At 41.2% G+C, this 24,967-nt stretch overlaps 1 protein-coding gene across 6 annotated transcripts in view; it reads right to left on the bottom strand.

Annotated features, from left to right (window-relative positions):
• Positions 1–24,967, bottom strand: part of REPS2 (RALBP1 associated Eps domain containing 2) — a 193,506-nt gene that overhangs the window by 167,397 nt on the left and 1,142 nt on the right. The window lies entirely within an intron of this gene.

Consider the following 24,967-nt stretch of genomic DNA (forward strand, 5'->3'; position numbering starts at 1 on the left):
TATGAAACTGATTTATTGATGACAAAGTCACAGGTGGGGGCTCATAGTGCTGTGATTAGTTGCCTGCATTCGTTACCTGATGAAAATGCTAAATATTTATTGTAAGTCAAAATAAAGTACTTTTTTCTCCATCCAAGGTTAGAGTCACCTTGATTTCTATCCACAGATCCCTTGGAGAGCTGAAAAACCAGGTAAAGAATCATGTTTAAAAATGAGTAATAACCTAAGATGTGAATCCTTCCCAGAGGAATGCAGGTTTTCAGATGTCTGCAGACACCATTTAGAATATTTTCTTTATAAACGACATAGATACAAAGGGTTGTGATTTTTGTTTTTTGTTTTTGAATGCTAATGCCTTGTACCCAGCACCTAAGGAAGTGAATATAAACAAATAAATAGCATCTTCACCTTGGATAAAAGAAATAACCCATGTTCACTTTTATTCTGGACATGCTTTTGACATAAATCCTGTTGTAAGACTTGGCTGACTCCCTGGAATTTTATCTGCACTAGCCCTTAACCATGGGAGAGAAAGCAAAATTTATATTAACCACAGAGTTTACCCTCTGCCTACCTCCTACACTTCTTGTGATTGTTCTCAGATTTCTTAATCAATATTGAAGCAAGTAAAATCTCCTGTGGCTATGAATTTGGCACCCTTAATGGTATCCATGGAAACGCCCTAATTGAAAACATTCAGTTCCCATTGGATCTTCTTATCCCATGAAGCATTTAAGAGAATTCATTTAAATCCTCCCACATATTTGACACCCTATAAAGAGTCTTGCAGTGCTAGGCAATATAGATATGGTATGGGGGAGAGGGGACCTGTAATCTGAGCATTCAAAAATAATTCTAAGGAACTGCTTATGGGCATTCAAAACCCTGACTAAGATGTGTTTGCAAGGCTTGGTAAATTTAGCATTTTGCCTCTAATATAAATGACACTATCAAGTTAGGCAAAGCTTATCAGAAATTTCCTTTTACTGCATTAAAAACTGACTATTAACTTATGCCATAAAAGATAAGGTGTTAGAAGCTGGGAGACACTTGGCTTCTCACCTTTCCTTTATACATGTTATTAAATGGCTCACAATTTCTAGTTAGAATCAACATTGCTTCTCCCACTTTAAAGATCCAGTGCTACAAATAATAAATACAGGATCACAAAAAGACCCAGCTCTTCTATTTTTCTCTTGTCCAAGGCACATCTGTTTTGTGTTATCAATAGGTACTAGGGTAAAAAGTAGAGAATCAGATGCTGCCAGTAAGAAAAGCCATTTTATCTTTTTATACTTCTTCTTCCTTATGTGTAAAATGGGAGTGAGGATGACATGCCCCTCTTCTACCAAAAATTTAGGATTAGTGCAATTGAACTCAAGCCTTACTCTCACCCATTCCACATCCCAGCAATGCTTCTCCTTCTAGTACTCTGGAGTTCACTCAGTAGGAGTGGCTCAAGAAAAAGAAAAGAAACACAAGGGCCCAGAGAGAACATGGATACCAGCCAAGGCTGACAGAGTTTCAATAACCTGGGATTAGAAAAGCTGTGCAAATATATTTATTATCAAGATGTTTCAATTTGTTATTATTATCAGCTTATTTTTATTGAGTAAAAGGTCTTCTGTGTTCTTGCCAGATGGCCAGGAGAACATTAGGAAACCATTTCTGAAGAATGGTCCTCAGTAATCCAAAGCAAGCCAAAAAATTGAACTTCCTGCTATTTGAACAACCCATCATCCACACAAAAAGCAGAGGAAATGAAGTGTTGCTTCTTCAATTTCTACCTTGACGGGGTTATAAATATGACAAAATAAGATGATAAATATCACAATCCCAATGCCAAATATATTCACCAATAATAATTGAATTTAAAATAGAGGCTTTCATTTCACCACCACCCTGTAAGAAGTGCAACTACCCAGGGACCACCATGATGTGAGAAGCCTAAGCTGTGTGGAGAGGCCCCAAAAGATGAGATACCACATGGAGAGACTGGCCATGGACACTGAGGAGCTATTCCTAAGAGTGAAGAAGCCACCTTGGAAGTGGAACCTCCAGGCCCAGATATTCAACCAACACCATCTAGAGCAGAGATGAACTGCCCAACTGAGGCCTTCTGAAATCCCTGACCTACACAACTATGAGAATTGTTAATATAAGCCACTCAGTTCTGGGGTGGGTTTTTGCAGACAGCAATGGAGAATCAAACAGTCATCACCTCTTGCATGAGCTTTGGTACCATCAGAGAATCAACAGTAAAGTGGCCTAACCACTCTTCAGACAAGAGTGAAAAATGAACAAGTGTCCTTCTAGCTGGCTCAGACCTCAGAGTCACTTATCCTTAATCCTCAGGTAGAAGTTAGTTACAACAAGAAACAGATCACCTGACTTCTAGCCAACTCATCCCATAAGAATCATTAAACCCCTAGAGGCACTAATGGTGAAAGGTTACTTCATTCAAATAAGATCTCCCAACAGCAGAAAGCCTGGAGTAGGACCCTAAAGTAATTGTTGACTCTCAAGATAAATGACCTCTTGCCCCTGAGAAATCCTGTAAATTGTTTGGCAGGTACCTAATCAACAATGGATATGCAATCTATCAATATACTAATCTCTCAAGAGCAAGACACAGGTTAGTCCTAGAGTCTATCTTCCAGCTACAGCCCACCTGAACCAAGGAATCTGCTAACAGTCTCTAGGCCAGTGATGGCGAACCTTTTGAGCTTGGCGTGTCAGCATTTTGAAAAACCCTAACTTAACTCTGGCGCCGTGTCACATATAGAAATTTTTTGATATTTGCAACCATAGTAAAACAAAGACTTATATTTTTGATATTTATTTTATATATTTAAGTGCCATTTAACAACGAAAAATCAACCAAAAAAATGAGTTCGTGTGTCACCTCTGACACACGTGTCATAGGTTTGCCATCACTGCTCTAGGCCTTGTCAAACTTATTAAGGAAATGAAACAGACACCCAATACCACACAGCAAAGGACTAGGTGGGTCATCCAGGCAATTTTAGTATTTGAATATTTTTAAACTTATAGTTGTTCTTTCAGCGCCAGCAAACAGGGGCACGTGGCCGTGCTATCTATATTATATGGTACTATTAAAATTAGTTATAATAAATATTCCTGCTATAGTTAAAAGAATGATTGGGAGTGGGTGAGCCCTTGAAGAACACTGAGAAATGTTACTAAGAATAAGGAGCTCTTTCTACTCTGCAAAGTCTTTTACAGTTTTGTATTGAAACACTCTTTCGAGGGAAGTTACTTTTGTTATGTTCTTTACAGACCAGGAAATAGGGACACATAAAGACTGCAGTGAGTAGAATCTAGATCAATTTACATGTATTGATACCCATCAAGCCATGTACAAAAGTGTGGATGATCTATACAACTGGTTAGATATCCAAGATGGAAAATATAACAGGGAATTATACTCTGGTCTGCTACACTAAAAGAACAATTTCACTTTTCCTTGCCCTTCTCCTCTCCAAAATACGCCAACTTTCAGAATAAAACTGCTTCCTTTACCAGGATTTAGAGTTACTATATAGTAATTCATGCCAAATACAGAAATTGTTCTGTAGTGTATGGCAAATAATAATTTTATCATAGTCCAAATATGGGAGAAAAAGTTGAGTGACCTTATCCCAGATAACAGGAACCTGATGTTTATTCTACAATATTGTGATTGCATATAAAATGAGGTTACCAGGAGCTAGGGGAAGGGGAATAGAGAATTGTTTAGTGGGTACAGAGTTTCTGTTGGGATGATTAAAAAGTCCTGGAAATCCATAGTGGTGATGATTGCACAACACTGTAAATGTACTTAATGCCACTGAATTGTAGATATAAAAATGGTAAATTTTATGTATATTCTACTACAATAAAAATTTTAAGGAAAAATGCTTTAATGAGGAACTAAAACAGTCATAAATTACTAACTCATGCATTAACATTTCAGTGGTAGAAAATGACTCAAGAAAGAAAAATTAAGTTTGTATTTTATGTTACATATATTTCCACCTGAACAGTTTTGAAAACCTTTTAATAATAATTTTTCTGAGAAACTAAGATGGCGGCATAGATAAACACCAGGAAATTGCTGCTTCCCACAACAATCGATAAATGCATCAAAAACACAAGGTGGACATCATCCAGAACTACAGGAGGGCTGGCTGAGTGTAAATTCTACAACTAGAAGGAAAGAAAAGCACACTGCGAGCGGGAGGAGCTGCGGAGGTGGAGTGCGGAGGTACGGGGGCTCGCGCGCGCGGAAAGGGTCTGGCACCTGAGGACGCGGCTGTCTTTTTGAATCCGGAGGGAGACACAAGCTCCCGACAGCTCTGAAATCCGGTTCCGGGAAGTCTCTGGGGACCCAGGACTCATACAGGGAGATACTGGACTGTCTGGCAGCGGGCAAGCTTGAGAGCGGCTTTCCCTCAGAGGTGCTTGCAGCCATTGCCAGGACACTGGGACTCGCGACTCCTTAGGGCAGGGCTGAGGCTCCGCCATAGCTGCTTTCTCCGCCCTTTGATTTCTTGAGACCCCGCCCCGCCCAGGCTGTGGCAGAGGCTTTTGCATATGAATGCCCCGGCCATTTGCAACCTGTAATTACCTAACTGCAGCCGGGCCAGATAGACTCAGAGCTTCCAAGAGAAGGCCCAAGGCCCCACAGCGGCTTGCATTGCTACACAGCTGAGCATCATCAGGGCAGCTGATTCTCGCTGCCAATTGCCCTGGAGGTCAATTCCTCCCAGTGATCCTACAACAACCAAGGCATAGCTACAACAAGACTGTGCACAAAGCCCACGAGGGGGTGCACCAAGAGTGTCCACCTCAGGTAACTGGGGAGGCTGAGCCACTGGGCCCTACAGGACACCTAGCACACAAAGCCACTCTATCAACACAGGGAAGCAGCCAAAATGCGGAGACAAAGAAACAGGTCACAAATGGCAGAAATGGAGGAAAGCAAATGACTGGATATAGAGTTCAAGGCCATGTTTATAAGGTTTTTCAAGAATTTTATGGAAACCGCCGATAAATTTAATGAGTCCCTCAATAAGTATAGTGAGACCATGGAGGACATGAAAAAGGACCAACTAGAAATTAAGCATACACTGACTGAAATAAAGAATAATTTACGGAGATCCAACAGCAGACAAGAGGATCCCAAAAATCAAGTCAAAGATTTGAAATACAAAGAAACAAAAAATACCCAACTGAAAAAGAAAAAAGAAAAGAGATTCCAAAAATATGAAGATAGTGTAAGGAGCCTCTGGGACAACTTCAAGTGTACCAACATCAGAATTATAGGGGTACCAGAAGAAGAGAGAGGGCAAGATATTGAAAACCTATTTGAAGAAATAATGACAGAAAACTTCCCCCACCTGGTGAAAGAAATAGACTTCCAAGTCCAGGAAGTGCAGAGAACCCCAAACAAAAGGAATCCAAAGAGGACTACACCAAGACACATCATAATTAAAATGCCAAGAGCAAAAGACAAAGAGAGAATCTTAAAAGCAGCAAGAGAAAGACAGTCAGTTACCTACAAGGGAGTACCCATACGACTGTCAGCTGATTTCTCAACAGAAACCATGCAGGCCAGAAGGGAGTGGCAAGAAATATTCAAAGTGATGAATAGCATGAACCTGAAACCAAGATTACTTTATCCAGCAAAGCTATCATTCAGAATAGAAGGTCAGAGAAAGACCTTCACGGATAAGAAAAAGCTAAAGGAGTTCATCACCACCAAACCAGCATTATATGAAATGCTGAAAGGTATTCTTTAAGAAGAGGAAGAAGAAAAAGGAACTCTTACCATTTGCCACAGCATGGATGGAACTGGAGAGCGGATAAATACCACATGATCTCACTCATTTGTGGAATATAATGAACAACATAAACTGATGAACAAGGACTGATCCAGAGACGGAGAGGCATTGATTGGACTGTCGGGCTTTGGAGGGAGGGTAGGGAAGGGTGGGGGTAAGGGGGAAAGATCAACCAAAGGACTTAGATGCAGGCATATAGGCCTAACCAATGGACACGGACAACGGGGGGGGGGGGGGGGGTGAGGGCATGAGCGGGGGCGGGGGGTAGAGGGTAACGTGGGGACAAGGACACATATGTAATATCTTAATCAATAAAAATATATTAAAAAAATAAATAAAGAGACATGTACAAAAAAATAAATAAATAAAAATAAATAAAAATTTCCCTTAAAAAAAAATAAAATAATTTTTCTATCTAAAAACATAAGAGGCTTAATGGTATTGATCACTGACATTTCATATCTAAAAACACTTCAGACTTAGATAATACTTTAACCAAATTATCAAAATTTAAATCACCAATAAGAGGCAATGAGACATCATGTGCCTCCTGATGCATTCATTTCCTAAGGACACATCACGTATGCAGTATCCAAACAAAAATGCAAAATCTTAATCTAAACATGAAAGCCACCAACCAACCCAAATTTGGTGCATTCTACCATACAGTGTCATGAAATGTCATTGTTCAAAATTTCAATGTCACGAAAGACAGCAAAAGGCTTATAGGAACTGTTCCAAAAGGAAACTAGAGGGCCATGACAAATAAATCAAATATGTGAAACCAGGCTGGGGACAAATGATGGAATTGAAATACAGACTGCAGACTGCTGTATTAATATTAAATTTCCTGAATCTGAATAATGACATGTGCTTATGTACAGTTTTCAAGTTTAATATGTCAATGGAAAACTGCTGAAAACAGTATATTGACTAGATACTATAAGGCTAAAGGAAAAAGAACTATTCATAAATGCTGTAATCTAGTTAGTGAAAGTGTTTCTCACATAGGTATGAGTTAGCAATTATGAAACTACTTTGTGTATACTAGAATTAAACAGATAAATATGTAACTTTAAACTATCATCTATATATATAAAAGCCCAGTGACCAAACGGCAGAACGACCAGTCGCTATGACGCACACTGTCGCAGTCAACCAGCCCGATCTGGGCCCCAACTGGCCCCCCCACCTCCCGTGGCCCCTACCTCTTGCTGGCTCCACCCCTGCCCACGGCCCCTCCCTCCAGGTTGCTCCCCCCCCCCCCAGATAGGCCTCAATCACCAGCCAGGCAGAGGTACCCCACCCATGCATGAATTCATGCACCAGACCTCTGGTATATAATAAAGAGCTAATATGCTAATTAGTTCAAACAGCAGAATGACCATCCGGACGACCTTCTGGACAAAGCCAGGGATGTGAGGGCTGAGGCAGCCAGGGCTGTGAGGGCCAAGCCCCTTGCACAAATTTCGTGCATCAAGCCTCCAGTCCTATATAATAAATGCCCAATATGCTAGGTGTCCAGTCATCCGGTCGTCCGTTGAACCAATAAAAGTATAATAAGCTAATGATATGCTAAGGCCACTCAACCGCTCGCTATGACGTGAACTGATCACCAGGGGGCAGTCAACCGGTTGACCAGTCACTATGATGTGTACTGACCACCAGAGGACAGACGCTCCGACTGGTAGGTTAGCTTGCTGCTGGGGTCTGGCAGATTGGGACTGAGCGAGACATGCCAGACATGCTTTGGAGCCCTCCTTTGGTCCCTCCCTGGCTGGCCAACCTCCTGCGTCCCTCCCAGCCCCAATCATGCACCAGTGAGGTCCCTTGGCCTGGCCTGCACCATCTCACAATCCAGTACCCCTCAGGGGGATGTCAGAGAGCCAGTTTCGACCTGATCCCGCAGGCCAGGCCAAGGGACCCCACTGGTGCACGAATTTGTGCACTGGGCCTCTAGTTAAGGCATAAAAGAGCAACTTAATCTCAAATGGTTTAGTATAGATAGAAGGATGGAAGAAAGGATGAATAGATGATAGAGGAAGGAAGGAAGAAAGGAAGGAAGGGAGGGAGGGAGGGAGGGAGGGAGGGAGGGAGGGAGGGAGGGAGGGAGGGAGGGAGGGAAGGAGGGAACATATGGAAGAAGAAATAAAATAAGGCAAATGTTAAGTAAATCTAAGTAAAGGGTATGCAGATTTCTCGGTAATATTTTTGTAACTTTTCTACCAGTTTGAAATTACTTCAAGATAAAAAGTTTAGCCTGGGTTCTTGAATCACTACATGACAGAAAACCACCTACACAACCAGAAATACCCACACTAGAAAGAAAAGTTTCTATTGTGTTAAGCCCCTGAAAGTTAGGGTACACAGCTGCTAGTGTTACACTAACCAATACGATAGAACTTTAGTGTAATTGATCTTTGCTTCTTGTAGGGTACAACTCTATTTTACTTAATCAAATATTTGTCATAAATACTCTAGGAAATGATATGATATGAAATGAATGTGGATCCACCAATGAACAATAAAAATCAATGGGCAAAAGTTTGAGGAGAAATAGGTTATTTTCATAATCCTCAGAGCATTTCCAACAGATACTTTACAAGAGGAAAGATATTCTGATCAATACTCTTCAAAAGTGTCATGAAAGACAAGATTAAGAAACTATTACAGACTAGGTGAGTCTAAGGAGAAATAACTAAATGCAATATGAAATCCTAGATAGTATCCTGGAACAAAAACAGACCACCAGTGGAAAAACTAATGAAATTTAAATAAGGTCTATACTTTAGTTAATAATATTGTACCAATGTTAATTTCCTGTTCTTGATCATTGTACTATGTTAAGATGTTAACATTAAGGGAATAGGGTGAGGAATATAAGAATTCTCTGTACCATTTTTGTAATTCTTCTAAAAGTCATTTTCTGGCCCAGCCGGCTTGGCTCAGTGGTTGAGCATGGACCTATGAACCAGGAAGTCAGGATTCGATTCCCAGTCAGGGCACATGCCTGGTTGGTGAACTTGATCCCCAGTGAGGGGCGTGCAGGAGGCAGCTGATCAATGATTCTCTCTCATCATTGATGTTTCTGTCTCTCCCTCTCCCTTCCTCTCTAAAATCAGTAAAAATATAAAAAATAAAAGTTGTTTTCTGTAAGCTTGTCTCTTGACTGATTGAACATCCTTACTAGATTCCACATACATGGTAACCTCTACTCCCACTCAAAACTCCAGTAGAACAAAAATACAGGGCTTTTTTAAAGCTTAAACCTACAAGAAAAAGAGAAATTTCTCAAGAAAGAACAAAATTATGGTGGTAAGGAAACAAAAGGAGCCCTGGCCAAGTAGCTCAGTTGGTTAGAGCATCGCCCCTATAGGCCAAGGTTGTGGATTTGATTCCCAGTCAGGGTACATACAAGAAGCAAACAATGAATACATAAATAAATGGTACAACAAATCTCTCTCTCTCTCTCTCTCTCTCTCTCTCTCTCTCTCTCTCTCTCTCTCTCTCTCTCACACACACACACACACACACACACACACACATCAATAAAAAATCAATAAAAAAGAAAACAGATGGACATATAGTGACTGCAGGAAGTGGAAACCAAGAAGTCAATTCATACAACAGACTCTGACAAAGGACCCAGCTAAGGTGTAAACACAGCTAGAAGCAGGAGGATAACAGCATTTCAAACCTAAGACACCATTATTTTAAGTAGCACTAACAAAGCATTGCCAAATAAGATATGACATAATACTTTACCACCTTGCATTTATCTTAGACTTATTAAAGGAGCTCTTTTAGACCTATATTTTCACTTATCATTCATATATACATAAAAAGGAAAATAAGTAGTAGTACAATGTATATCAGACTTTTAGGTCTAAAATGCCCAGCCATACATTGTATTTTCTCAAGAGAGTTTTCTAAAATTCTTACAACTAGAGTAAATTTTATTTCAGCACCAGGATGCTATTATTTAAATGTAAGACAAATTTCTAGAAGAAAAATAAGAGCATGACAAAATGTTTAAGTTACTGTTCTAAGGATTGCCCAAAGGATTTTTCAAAGGAAAAATTAATAATAGGGTCAAGATTTCATCCTTGGCTACATGTGAGGCCAATGCTAAAACCAACAGGGGAACTGACTTTCAACAAGGATCTGTTCCGTTCCATTTGCGAAACTACAAGAAGTTAATATTTGATAAGCAGCTCAAAGCTCCTCTATTCCACCTAACCACTTGTTACTTCTTGGTTTAAAGTTCAAGGCACTTAGGCAGAAACATTTGTTCAAGAATTAGAGAATTAACCCTGCCGGCATGGCTCAGTGGTTAAGCATCAATCTATGAACCAGAAGGTCACAGTTCAATTCCCAGTCAAGGCACATGCCCAGGTTGCGGGCTCGACCCCCCGAGTGGGGTGTGCAGGGCACAGCCAGTTAATGATTCTCTCTCATCATTGATACTTCTATCTCTCTCTCCCTTCCTCTCTGAAATCAATTAAAAAAAAATTTTTAAAGAAAGAATCAGAGAATTATACTTGTCCCCCTACCCAACCTTGTATTGCACACCCTGTAGCACTACCAGAAAGAGCCACTTAATTATCACCATGAGAGGTGGCTCCAATCATATTTACTAGACCTGCAAAGGAAGGTTATAATTCACAATTAAATAGAGTACCACTACCTGCCTATTCCAGATAAAATTAGATTTTTAAAACTGATAAAAAAAAATCCAGAGACATCAAAACATGCAACAGACTGACGTATTTTAGAGGGAAGGAGCAGGTGGGAAGAGATTAACCAAAGAACTTATATGCATATATGCATAGCCCATGAACAAACAATAGTTCAGGGGAAGGCCTCGGGTGGGGGCGGGAGAGGGGTGGAGGGGTTCAATGGAGGATAAAAAGGGGAAATCTGTAATACTTTCAACAATAAAGATTGTTGGGGAGAGAACCAAGATGGCGGCATAGGTTAACGCCGGAGTTTGCTGCCTTGAACAACTACTTCAAAAGTGAAACTAAAAGATGGAACGGACATCACCCAGAACCACAGGAACGCTGGCTGAGTGGAAGTCCTACAACTAGGAGGAAAGAGAAACGCATACAGACACTCAGAGGAGGCGCAGTGCTGAAGTCAAATTCTGAGGTGCGGAGTGCGCAGAGCGGGCTGGCGGCGGAGGGCGCGGTTGGCGTTTTCAATCGGGAGGGAGTCGCAGACTCTGAGCTCCAGATACAGGCGAGTCTTTAGGGACCCAGACTCAAACGGGAGAAGCGGGACTGTCTGGCTTCGGTCAGAGCGAGTGCAGCTTTCTCTCCGAGGTTTGCAGCGGGTGCTGGGACTCAGAGAGGCAGAGCCCCTGGGGACAGGACTGAGAGCCGCCATAACTGCTCTCTCCAGCCCACCCTGTTGATCCTGTGCGACTCGCCCCGCCCAAGCCCTGCACAGAGGCATTTGCTGGATAGCCTCAGGCAAAGGCTAGATTAGCACCTCCCTAGAGGACAGAAGTTCTCGCACTGCAGACACAGCTGATTCTCACAGCCACTTGGCCTAGAGGTCAAACCCTCCCTGGTATTAGCTACAACAATCAAGGCTTAACTACAAGACTGCGAACAAAGACCACTAGGGGGTGCACCAAGGAAGCATAACAAAATGTGGAGACAAAGAAACAGGACAAAATTGTCAATGGAAGATATAGAGTTCAGAACCACACTTTTAAGGTCTCTCAAGAACTGTTTAGAAGCCGCCGATAAACTTAATGAGATCTACAAGAAAACTAATGAGACCCTCAATGCTATGTTGGGGAACCAACTAGAAATTAAGCATACACGGACTGAAATAACAAATATTATACAGACTCCCGACAGCAGACCAGAGGAGCGCAAGAATCAAGTCAATGATTTGAAATGCGAGGAAGCAAAAAACACCCAACTGGAGGGGTGGAATGAAAAAAGAATCCAAAAATGCGAGGATAGTGTAAGGAGCCTCTGTGACAGCTTCAAGCGTACCAACATCAGAATTATAGGGGTGCCAGAAGATGAGAGAAAGCAAGATATTGAAAACCTATTTGAAGAAATAATGACAGAAAACTTCCCCCACCTGGTGAAAGAAATGGACTTACAGGTCCAAGAAGCGCAGAGAACCCCAAACAAAAGGAATCCAAAGAGGACCACACCAAGACACATCATAATTAAAATGCCAAGAGCAAAAGACAAAGAGAGAATCTTAAAAGCAGCAAGAGAAAGAAACTCAGTTACCTACAAGGGAATACCCATACGACTGTCAGCTGATTTCTCAACAGAAACTTTGCAGGCCAGAAGGGAGTGGCAAGAAATATTCAAAGTGATGAATACCAAGAACCTACAACCAAGATTACTTTATCCAGCAAAGCTATCATTCAGAATTGAAGGTCAGATAAAGAGCTTCACAGATAAGGAAAAGCTAAAGGAGTTCATCACTACCAAACCAGGATTATATGAAATGCTGAAAGGTATCCTTTAAGAAGAGGAAGAGGAAGAAAAAGATAAAGATACAAATTATGAACAACAAATATGCATCTATCAACAAGTGAATCTAAGAATCAAGTGAATAAATAATCTGATGAACAGAATGAACTGTTGATTATAATAGAATCAGGGACATAGAAAGGGAATGGACTGACTATTCTTGGGGGGGAAAGGGGTATGGGAGATGCGGGAAGAGACTGGACAAAAATCGTGCACCTATGGATGAGGACAGTGGGTGGGGAGTGAGGGCGGAGGGTGGGGTGGGAACTGGGAGGAGGGGAGTTATGGGGGGAAAAAAGAGGAACAAATGTAATAATCTGAACAATAAAGATTTAATTAAAAAAACAATAAAGATTGTTTACAATTTTTTAAATTATATTTTGAGAAAAAATCAATACTCATTTTGATTTCTCAACTTTAAACAATGGAATGCTGACAAAGCACCCTGCTATACATTCACCCAACCACCTGTCACCAACATCAGCCTCTAACACAAAGAGCTATTTTTATGTAGTACCCTACGGAGATAGATAATATCCCATTGCCATGGCAACAAGTTTTCCAGAACATACATTAGCCCATGAAGAATGCAAAAGAGAACAAAGCTGTTTCTTTGCATTTGCCCTTACTTTACAGTATATGAGGATAATTCTTAAAAAATGTAAGGCCTCAGTTTGCTCAATAGGTAGTAGTGAGTCTAAGCAAAGAAATCCTATGTGGACACATATATACATACAGGAATGCTATCCTTCAGGGAAAGAAAAAAGCCAAACTAATGCAAAGCCAAACCCCTATATGTTATAACTAGAGACCCAGTGCACGAAATTCATGTGCTGGGAGGGGGGGAGTCCCTCAGTCTGGGAACCCTCAAGGGATGTCCAACTGCAGGGAGTGGGCCTAAGCCAGTAGTCCAGACATCCTTAGCGCTGCCGTGGAGGTGGGAGAGGCTCCCGCCACTGCCATTGTGCTCACCAGCTGTGAGCCTAGCTTCTGGCAGAGCAGGGCTCCCGCTGTGGGAGCACACTGACCACCAGGGGACAGCTCCTGCATTGAGTGTCTGCCCCCTGGTGGTCAGTGCATGTCATAGCAACTGGTCATTCCACTGTTCAGTCGATTTGCATATTAGCCTTTTATTATATAGGATATGCTTTCTACTCCCCTGAACTAATTCATCTCCGGTCCTAATGTGACCTTTCCACCATGTGCCACTTACTCCTGGCAGAATCTCCAATGCTCTGAACAAGAACAAGCATTGCAACTCATGAAACTGCCCCACTCTGATCAAAAAGCACAGACTCTCCATATCCAAATGCAGACAGACAACCCCATAGTCCTCAAGGTTTCCCTAGATAAGTGCAAAAAGCAGCTCAGATGGGTCGGTTGCTCCTGTCCAGCCCTCTCTTGTGCCTCCTAGAGGTCATACACCCAGACCTTGCTTGGCACAAATGGACTTCCCTCTCTCCCCACACAATCCATGCCCCATTTTCTGTAGGATTCAACACAGTGGTTCCCAGTCCATGTTGTAGCCTCTGCTGGCCTTCCCTCTATATATTCCTGAGGCATACCCAACCCTTCTTTATTCCCTCTACCCATGAGGCTGGCCTCTCTAAGCTTCAACACCCAGGCTCCCCTGTCCCTGACTTCCACTTGGATGAAGACAGTGAGGGGCACTTCAGCACATCAGAGGGCAGGAGAGTGGGTTATCTGCCCCTCAGCGCACCATTCCCTCCCTGTACACAGCTCTAGCAATTGCTATATTCTTCTAGACTACTGTGTCTGTTTGGGAGCCACCTTTCAGAGCTCCAGCAACAACATCCCCTCTCCTGGCCACCTCAGATCTATGGAAGGTACTGGCTTCCTGCTGTTGCAAGTCTCTCTATGCCTCAATGGCCCTGCTTTTAGTAAAACCATCTGAGCTTGCTATTTCCTGCAGGGCTCTGAATTTATTTTTTTATATATATATATATTTTATTGTTGATAGCATTACAGATGTCTCCCATCCCCCCCTTTAGGGTCCTGAATTTCTGATGGCTTACTTGGCTTCAACTTTGACCCTAGGCTGACCCATGCTGTCTCTAGGCTCCACCATACCACAGAAGCTCCTTAGAAAATGGCCCAAAACCCTTTCTCTCTCTCTGTCTCTCTCTGTCTGTCTCTCTCTGTCTGTCTGTCTCTCTCTCTCTCTCTCTCTCTCTCTCACACACACACACACACACACACACACACACACACACACACACACACAATCACCCTTTAAGGAAGAATCCCAACATTTACACAGAATTGCTATGAAATCAATAGCCTCTTCATTAAGGCAGCATCAGGAAACTTCCCTGTCATTTTTAGTTTGTCCCTTCAACAAAGACTGAGTTTCAACCCAAATAATTATGAAAGGTATTACCAGAAGTCACTTATCTCTGTGACCTTGGTGAAGTTAAACTTCTGCCCCTCCATTTTGTTTTCTTCAAATTGGAGACAGTAATACCTATCTAGTAGTTTGGTTGTGAGAATTAAATAAAATGAACTTGTGCCAAGTTATAGGACAAGGCCAAGTGCATGGCAATCAGTAAATAAATGGTAGCTGCTACTATGAAGGTTTTCATCATATATCTACAACCAGAGTACATTTTTGCTGCAGGGGACACTTGGCAATGTCTGAAAACATTTTTTGTTTAGCACCTAGGGGAGGGACAGATACTGGCATCTAATGGGTAGAAATTAGGGGCGCTGCTAGACATCCTGACACAGACCAAAGTGTTGACAGTACTGAGGTAGAGAACCCTTGATCTAGAACAATGAATAAATTAAAAGAATCTAAAACATACACATGCTAAAGTGCACCTGCTTTACTTCCATTGCCATCTCTCAGTAGTAGGACTATGAAGGTACCAGGGTGTTCGCAGCGGGAAGGCCGGGGAGGGTTGGGGGGCAGGAGGGAGGGGGGTAAGAGATCAACCAAAGGACTTGTATGCATGAATATAAGCATAACCAATGGACATAAGACACTGGGGGATAGGGGAGGCTAGGGGACTGTCAAGGGCGGGGGGGGGGGAAGGACACATATGTAATACCCTTTGTAATACTTTAAGCAATAAAAAAAAAAATTTGAAAGAGATCCTAAAGAAAAAAAAAAAACTAAAAAAAGTAAGCACACCAAACATCTCCAGGGACAAAAAGCTGTTCACATATAATCATGTTTTTCACAAGGCTGACCATGAACTAAGGGAGAAACAAAGAGATTATTGTATTAAATATGTCCTTTTGCAGGCATGGGGCAAACATTACACATTTAAGAAAGTCTGTTTTTTAAAAAAAACAATTTGTAATTGCTGGCATTTATGGGTATACATCAATTAGTCAGGAAATTAACACAGGTGAACCACTTAATTACCCCCAGGAGGCTGAACAAAGATATTTTTCTGTAAACCAATGGCAAAGTGTTAGAAATGAATTAACTCAAAACAAACATTTACTACTAGCCTAGTGTTAATAGCCTCTCCCGTTCATGAATTAATTCTAAAGATAGCTAGGTTTCTCTAGTCACTTAAAAATCACTTCTTCCTTCAAGTCATGGTCCAGCCAGTCTTGGAAGTAGAAATATTAGTGGTAAATAAAAGAGGCCGAACAGCCAGCTGGCACCTGCTCCAGAGGGACTCTCTGGAGTGAGGCGGAGCTGAGAGGGCCAGATAGAAAGGTCAAGAGCACAGAGAGCTCAGGGCCAGGACTACAGGGTCTGCAGAGACTGCAGCGTAAGGTCCTAGAGCAGCGGTTCTCAACCTGTGGGTCGCCAATCTGTGGGTCGTGACCCCTTTGGGGGTTGAACGACCCTTTCACAGGGGTCGCCTAAGACCGTCGGAAAACACATATATAATTACATATTGTTTTGTGATTAATCACTATGCTTTAATTATGTTCAATTTGTAACACTGAAAATACATCCTGCATATCAGATATTTACATTACGATTCCTAACAGTAGCAAAATTACAGCTATGAAGTAGCAACAAAAATAATTTTATGGTTGGGGGTCACCACAACATGAGGAACTGTATTAAAGGGTCGCGGCATTAGGAAGGTTGAGAACCACTGTCGTAGAGGAAGCAGAGCATTCATTCACTCTGGGCTTCCTTTACCCTTGTAAGACGGACTAGAGGGGGAGGGACCTGGGCTGGCCAGTAGTGCTACTGCCATTCTGACTTTGGAAATAATGAACTCCGAAAACTGGAATTTCTAGTCCTGACACCTCAGAGCAGGGCTTCTTAACCATTTTTGTGCTGTGGCCCCCTTTGGCAGTCTACATGTACCTCTTCTCAGAATGTTTTTAAATGCATAGAATTAACATTTAAAATACATAGCATTATTAGTACAAACAAAATATATTGAAATGCAGCTATCAAAATATTAAAAAACAAGTTTTTGGTAGTAACACATTTGTTTCTTTATTAACACAATGAGTAAGATCAGCCAATGTGTCTAAACTATTATAAATTGTCATTGAATTATTTGAAACAATTGTGATATGATTTTTTAAATATCCTATTTCTACAGGTGATAAGGTCACAGGTACTGCTAATCCTTCTGTGGTTTGTTGTGTACATGCATAATAGAAAGACATGCTCGATTTCAGTCAGGGGTTAGTATAAAGATGTATTTTTCCCACATCTAAATTCACAGCCCCTGAACTGGACCCTGCTTTAGAGTATTCTGTGCTGGAGTGGACATGCAGGGCATTCAATCACTTTTTTTCCTGCCTCCTACTAGTTGAGAGGAAAAACAAACTGCCTAAAGGCTAAAATTGGAAATAGTAACTTAGAAGATATATATATTTGCCAGTTCTACTTGGCATAAGAAAATGAATTATGTATGCAAGTGTTTTTAGGAAGATAAAGAAATTTGAAATGAGTGGTGAAGATAGATGATAGATAGATAGATAGATAGATAGATAGATAGATAGATAGATAGATAGATAGATAGATAGATAGATATTCTGGCCACATAAAAACTAATCAGAATAATTTTCTGCTTCAGAAAACTCTGAAAGGCAAGTGTGGTGGAAAGACCCTAAGGTGCCTCTCACCCTGAATAATTCTCACTTCCTGGTGTCTGTGCTTTTGTAGAATCCTCTCCCCTTGAGTGCAGACAGAACCTGTGACTTGCTTCTAACCAACGGAATATGGCAAAGGTGATGGGATGTCACTCATCTAAGTCAACTGGAGAGAATCTCCTGCTGATCTCAGAGGAGCAAACAGTCATGTTATGAACTGCCTATGGAGAGGGCCATGTGGCAAGGAACTGCGGGGTGGCCTCTAGGAGCTGAGGGCTTTAGTCCTAAAATCACAAGGAACTGAATTGAACTAACATCCACATGAGCTTGGAAGAGGTCTCCAAGCTCCAGAAAGGAATGCTGTTCAGCCAACACCTTGATTTCGGCCTTGTAAAACTCTGAGCTGAAGACCCAGTTAACCCATGTCAGGACTCCTGACCCGCAGAAATAATAAGATAATAAATGTATTGTTTAAAGCTGCAATTTAAATTAATGGAAATTCATTATAAAGTAATAGGTAACTAATGCAGTAACCAATGGGGGGGCGGGGGGGGCACGGGATGACCATCCTAGTTTGCATAGGACTGTCCTGGTTTGAAAACTGAAATCTCCACATCCCAGTAAACACCTCAGTCTGGAGCAACCCAGGTTAGTTTGTTGCCGCTATGATCTGAACGTCTGTCCCCCCAAAATTCATATGTTGAAATCCTAATGCCTGACATGATGGTATAAGAAAATGGGGCCTTTGGGAAATGCTTAGGCCAGGAGGGTGGAGTCCTCATGAGTGGGATTAGTGCCCTTGTAGTAAGAGGCCAGAAAGCTCTTTAGCCCTTTCCACTATGTGAGGACAGGACAAGAAGGCACCAGCTATGTACCATGAAGGGCCTTCACCAGACCCCAAATATGCAGATCTTGGACCTCCAGCCTCCAGAACTGTGAGCAATAAATATCTGTATCTATAAGCAACCAGTCTGTAGCAATTGTTATAGCAGCCCAAACAGACTAAGACAGTTGCCCACCCATAGACATGTACCAAAAAAGAGAATTATATAATACAAAATACTAAATGCTTGCCTTTAGAAAACATAGAAAGTTTCGCAAACCTGTAAAGGACCCAAACCCTCTTTAAAAATTAACCAGTAATGCCCTGCCAGTGTGGCTCAGTGGTTGAACGACCTATGAACCAGGAGGTCACAGTTTGATTCCCGGTCAGGGCACAAGCCATGGTTGTGGGCTCGATCCACAGTGTGGAGTGTGCAGAAGGCAGCCAATCAATGATTCTCTCTCATCATTAGTGTTTCCTCTTTTTTTAAAAAAATATATTTTATTGATTTTTTACAGAGAGGAAGGGAGAGAGATAGAGAGTTAGAAACATCGATGAGAGAGAAACATCGATCAGCCGCCTCCTGCACATCTCCTACTGGAGATGTGCCCGCAACCCAGGTACATGCCCTTGACCGGAATCGAACCTGGGACCTTTCAGTCCGCAGGCCGACGCTCTATCCACTGAGCCAAACCGGTTTCGGCTAGTGTTTCTCTCTCTCTCTCCCTTCCTCTCTGAAATCAATAAAAATATATTTTTTAAAAAAGAAACATCAATGATGAGAGAGAATCATTGATCAACTGTCTCCTGCACGCCCCACACTGGGGATCAAGCCCACAACCCCGGCATATGCCCTAACTGGGAATCGAACCGTGACCTCCTGGTTCATAGGTCGACACTCAACCACTGAGCCACACCAGCTGGGCATCTCTTCCTTCCCTTCCTCTCCGAAATCAATAAAAATATATTTTTCAAAAAGTTACCAAAAATTAGTGAAACAAGTCAAGATTTCCTCAAAATCAATTTTCTATATCCTTAAAGTAGGGCAGTCCCTAGTTATGAGTATGAAACTAGGACAATCTTCAAATCCATCTTATATTTCTAGTCTTCACCTTGTTACTTTTCCCATCTCCCTGTTGGTTTCCCCAATTATTCTAAATCAGTTCTCAAACATTTTTATCTTAAAGACTGCCAATGGCTTGATTGCGTGGAACCATCAATCAGTCTTGCCATTTGACCATAGACCAGAGTTACTTTTCTGACCATATTCAATCCCTGGATGTTTCATCTCCTCTAACCAATCCCAGATTTCTTCTTAAATATAAAACCTATGAATCATATGATGTCTGAGATTTTCTTCAGGATAATAGAAGGGGAAGGGAACAAAGGTGGGAATGCAGATAGAATAGAATTAATCATGTATTGATGGTTGTTCAGCCTGGGTGACAAGTGCAGACGAGTTTAATGTACTTTTCCATCCACTAGTTTGTTTGAAATTTTCCATTTTAAAAAATATGAGAAAAAAAGCAGGCCTATGAAAGCCTAATAAAGATCCTCTAACACTCTCAAGAATATCAGTGTGCATTTTGGTATCTATAAAGGCATTTTTAATATTTGTCCATGTTTAGAACAGTCCCCCTGTCATATGATTCTATATAAAGAAAAATGCCACCTACTTTCCTTAGGCATGAAGGTCTCTACAACACCATAATTATGAGTGGGTAATGAAGATTTTTAAAAAGGAAACATAAGGCCCTGGCCAGGTAGCTCAGTTGGTTAGAGTGTCATTACGATACGCCAAGGTTGTGGGTTTGATCTCTAGTCAGGACACGTACAAAAAACAACCAATGAAGAACAACAAATCTCAATATCTATCTCTCTCTCTCTCTCTCTCTCTCTCTCTCTCTCTCTCTCATCATAGATTTTTTAAAAGGAGACATAGCCCTAGCTGGTTTGGCTCAGTGGATAGAGTGTTGGCCTACGGACTGAAGGGTCCCGGGTTTGATTCCAGTCAAAGGCACATGCCCGGGTTGTGGGCTCAACAGACATCCCCTGAGGGGTCCTGGACTTTGAGAGGGCACAGGCCGAGCTGAGGGACCCCCTCCCCCAGTGCATGAATCTCGTGCACCGGGCCTCTAGTAGTTAATAACAGTGTACTGTATACCTGGAAGTTGCTAAGAGGGTAAATCAAATAATCTCATCACAAGAAAAAAATTTGTAAGTATGTGGTGATGGATGTTAACTAGACTTACTGTGGTAATCATTTCACAATATATACAAATATAAAATGATTATGTTGTATACCTGAAACTAACATAATGCTATATATGTCTATTATATCTCAATGAAAAATACAGACACTATTTCAAAACAAAAAAAGAGTTAACTATCATAAAAAATAATTATGACTGCTTGAAATATGCACATCATCCCCAGAGACTAAGATACCATCCTAAGAGATAGATATTATAAAGGACTCTATAAAGTCTGTTAATTCATTATGTCATACACAAAAGTTGCCAGTATTTTTCCTTCATTGTGGTATTTTTCCTTCATTGACTGGCTTATTTCACTTAGCATAATGCTCTCCAGTTCCATCCATGATGTTGCAAATGGTAAGAGTTCCTTCCTTTTTAGAGCAGCATAGTATTCCATCGTGTAGATGTACCACAGTTTTCTAATCCATTCATCTACTGATGGGCACTTAGGCTGTTTCCAGATCTTAGCTATGGTGAATTGTGCTGCTATGAACATAGGGGTGCATATATCCTTTCTGATTGGTGTTTCTGGTTTCTTGGGATATATTCCTAGAAGTGGGATCACAGGGTCAAATGGGAGTTCCATTTTCAGTTTTTTAAGGAAACTCCATACTGTCTTCCATAGTGGCTGCACCAGTCTGCATTCCCACCAGCAGTGCACAAGTGTTCCTTTTTCTCCACATCCTCTCCAGCACTTGTCGTTTGTTGATTTGTTGATGATAGCCAGTCTGACAGGTGTGAGATGATACCTCATTGTTGTTTTGATTTGCATCTCTCAGATGATTAATGACTTTGAGCATGTTTTCATATGTCTCTTGGCTTTCTGAATGTCCTCTTTTGAAAGGTGTCTATTTAGGTCCTTTGCCCAAAAATAGGCTATTTTGATGCATTAAAATAATTCAAGATGGCAAATAAGCACATGAAAAGATACTCAAAATCATATGTCATTAGGGAATTGCAAATTAAAAGAACAATGAGCCCTGGCCAGTGTGTTCAGTGGTTAGAGTGTCGCCCTGCACACCCAAGGGTGGCAGGTCTAATACCCTGTCAAGGGCACGAACTTAGGTTGCAGGTTCGATCCATGGGCGGTAACAAATCGATGTGAGTTTCTTTCTCTCTTCCTCTCCTTGCCTCATTCCCTCCCTCCCTCTCTCCCTCTCTCCCTTCCTCCCTTCTACTCTCTCTGAAAATCAATGGAAAAAATATCCTCGGGTGAGGATTAACCAAAAATAAAATAAAAAGAACAATGAGATACAACTACGTACCCATTAAAATAGTCAAAATCTTGAAAACTGACAACAAATGCTCACAAGAATGTGGAATAGCAAGAACTCTTATTCATTGCTAGGGGATTGCAAAATGGTACGTCCACTTTCAAAAACAGTTTGGCAGTTTCTTATAAAACTAAACATACTTTTACCATATGATCCAGCAATCATGATCCTTGGTATTTACACAAAGGATTTGAAAACCTAAGCACACACAGATGTTTATAGCAACTTTATCCATAATTGTCAAACTTAAAAGCCACCTAGATGTCCTCTAACTGGTGGATGGATAAATAAACTCTGGTACATCCAGACAATAAAATATTATTCATCACTAAAAAGAAATAAGCCATCAAGCTATGAAAAGATATGGAAGAATCTTAAATGCATATCACTAAATGAAAGAAACCAATCTGAAAAGATTACATACTGTGTGATTCCACTATATGACAATCTGAAAAAGGCAGAACTATGGAGACAGTAAAAAGATCAGTTGTATGCCCAACCAGTGTGGATCAGTGGTTGAGTGATGATCTCTGAACCAGGAGGTTGAGGTTTGATTCCCAGTCAGGGCACATGCCCAAGTTGTGGGCTTGATCCCCAGTGCAGGGCATAGAGGAGGCAGCTGATCAATGATTCTCCCTCACCATTGATGTTTCTGTCTCTCTTTCCCTCTCCCTTCCTCTCTGAGATCAATAAAAATATATATTTTTTACAAGATCAGTTGCCTGCCAAGGGTTGGGGGTAAGAGGAAGAGATGAAGCACAGAGATGGAGCATACCAGATTTTAGGGCAGTGAAAATACTCTGTATGACATTATAATGATGGATACATGTCATTATACATTTGCCCAAACCCACAGATTGCACATCACCAAGAGTGAATCATAATGTAAACTATGAACTCTGGGTGATTATGATGTGCTAATGTAGGTTCATCAATTGTAACAAATGGACCACTCTGATGGGGCATTCTGATCATGGGAATAGCTGTGCAGGTGTGCGGGTGAGGGGCATATGGGAACTCTGTACCTTCCCTTCAGTTTTGCTGTGAACCCCAAACTGCTCTGAATAGTCTATTAAAATATATATATTTAGTAAATACTATATATTTCAACTGAAAAAAATTCCTAAGATAATTCACTTCCATAACAAAGTAGCAGGTGTAGTGGTTTATTTTTATTCCAAGGAGAAGAAAAAATTAAGTATTTTTATAGAACACTTAATCCAGATAAGATTTTTTCCCTTCCTGAAACATTATGGTAATCTTAATTGTATGCTTATTAAGGAGAACATCTGACTGTTACTATAGAAACTACCTGAGCTGGTTACTGCCTTCATGATTTGAGCAGTTATACCTGTTGGGCCACTTAATCCTGAACTTACATATAAATATTTTTTTTTAATGGCTAATGTTGCCCAGCCGGTGTTGCTCAGTGGCTGAGCATTGACCCATGAACCAGGAGGTCAGGGTTCGATCCCCAGTTTGGGGCTTCATCCCCAGTAGGGGGCATGCAGGAGGCAGCTGATCAGTGATTCTTTCTTGACATTGATGTTTCTATCCTTCTCTCCCTCTTCCTTCCTCTCTCTGAAATCAATAAAAACATATTGAAAGACGAAAGAAGAGAGAGAGAAAGAGAGAGAAGCTAATATACCTACAGTGTAGCTCAGTGCAACTCAAAGTGAATGAAGAATGTGTGTGCACACACACACACACACACACATACATACTCAGACACATACCACCACACAACACCAAAGTGGTTGGTAAAAATTAGTGGCTGTTGGCTGCTCGCTTTGTTTTAATCTCTTCTAATTACATTTCCCTGTCCAGGATGCCTTTCCTGTTTATTTTCACCTGTAAAAACAATATTGGAGCCCAGCTGGTGTGGCAGCTCAGTGGTTGAACATCAACCCATGAACCAAGAGGTCACAATTCGATTCCCTTGGCCAGAACACATGTGCGGGTTTCCAGTTCGATCCCCAGTGCAGGGCATGCAGGAGGCAGCTGATAGATGATTGTCTTTCATCATTGATGTTTCTGTCTCTCTCTCCCTCTCTCGCTCTGAAAATCAATAAAGACATATGTTTTAAAGAAATACTGGATTACTCCAATTGTGTTAGGTTAATGGGGAAGGGAGCATTTTGTTTTGCTGAGCTGAAACGGGTAGCTTAAAGCTCTAAGATTTACTACAAGCAATCTGCTGATCCCCCTTTGCCAGTCTTTTTGCAAGCAGATTTCCAGTGAACATTAAGAATAGAATCTCATTCATGCAAAGGCACTGTGCGTTGGGTTCTTCTCAAATTACCTATACCTCAAGGGAGCATGGGTTTTAACACCAGGAAAGCCCTCTCCCCAACTCCTAAGGAGCAGTCACCCAACATACTCAGATTTAATCTACACACCTTCTCACACTCCATGCATTACCTAACAACATAAGCTTTAATAGGTGCCCAGCTGTGTGGTCTGTCACTTATTCCTCTTTCAGTGGAGAAGTAGTGACAGCGTTTAATAAATTGATGATGCTTGGGAGTATTCTGAGGGCCTGATGTAATAACCATGGTTTGTGTTTGAAGGCACTGACTTTTTCTCTACCTGGTCCAACTCAACTGCTCAATAGCAGTGGCACAACTGTCTACATATCAAGGACTTTTTTAATTTATTGAGGTGGCATTGGTAAATAATATGATACAGGTTTCAGGCATACAATTCTACAATATATCATCCGTATATTGTATTGTGTTTACCACCCCAAGGCATGTCTCTTTCCATCATCATTTTCAAGGACTTTTTAAGGGACAATCAGCCATGCTAAATTCCGTGAATACTAATTATATCTTCAGAAATCCTGAATTCTAAAAGGTGAAAGATTACAGAATGGCTAAAGTTATGCTCACATACAGGTATAATCATGCTCCAGCAGTATAAAAAATACCTACAAACAATGATATTGCAAGTGAGCCATAAAACCCTCAGTGCGCCTTTGGAATTAGATTTTAAAGTACTACTCCCCACTCTAAATATTCCATTGATGTTAACTTCATATTGGCTATTGCTTTTAACAAAAGTTTCATTTCACGTTCTGGGCCTGATATTAAGAATCTCATCACCACTTAGTGCCAGTAACATCAAAAGACAATGTGCTTATCAAGTTGTCTTTCTCCAAGCTTCAAGGAAAGCACAAAACAAAAACAGCATCTGCTGTGGATCATCCCCTCCT

The sequence above is a fragment of the Myotis myotis genome, unplaced genomic scaffold (genome assembly GCF_014108235.1).
Source record: "Myotis myotis isolate mMyoMyo1 unplaced genomic scaffold, mMyoMyo1.p scaffold_m19_p_4, whole genome shotgun sequence".
In the NCBI taxonomy this organism is placed as follows: Eukaryota; Metazoa; Chordata; class Mammalia; order Chiroptera; family Vespertilionidae; genus Myotis; species Myotis myotis.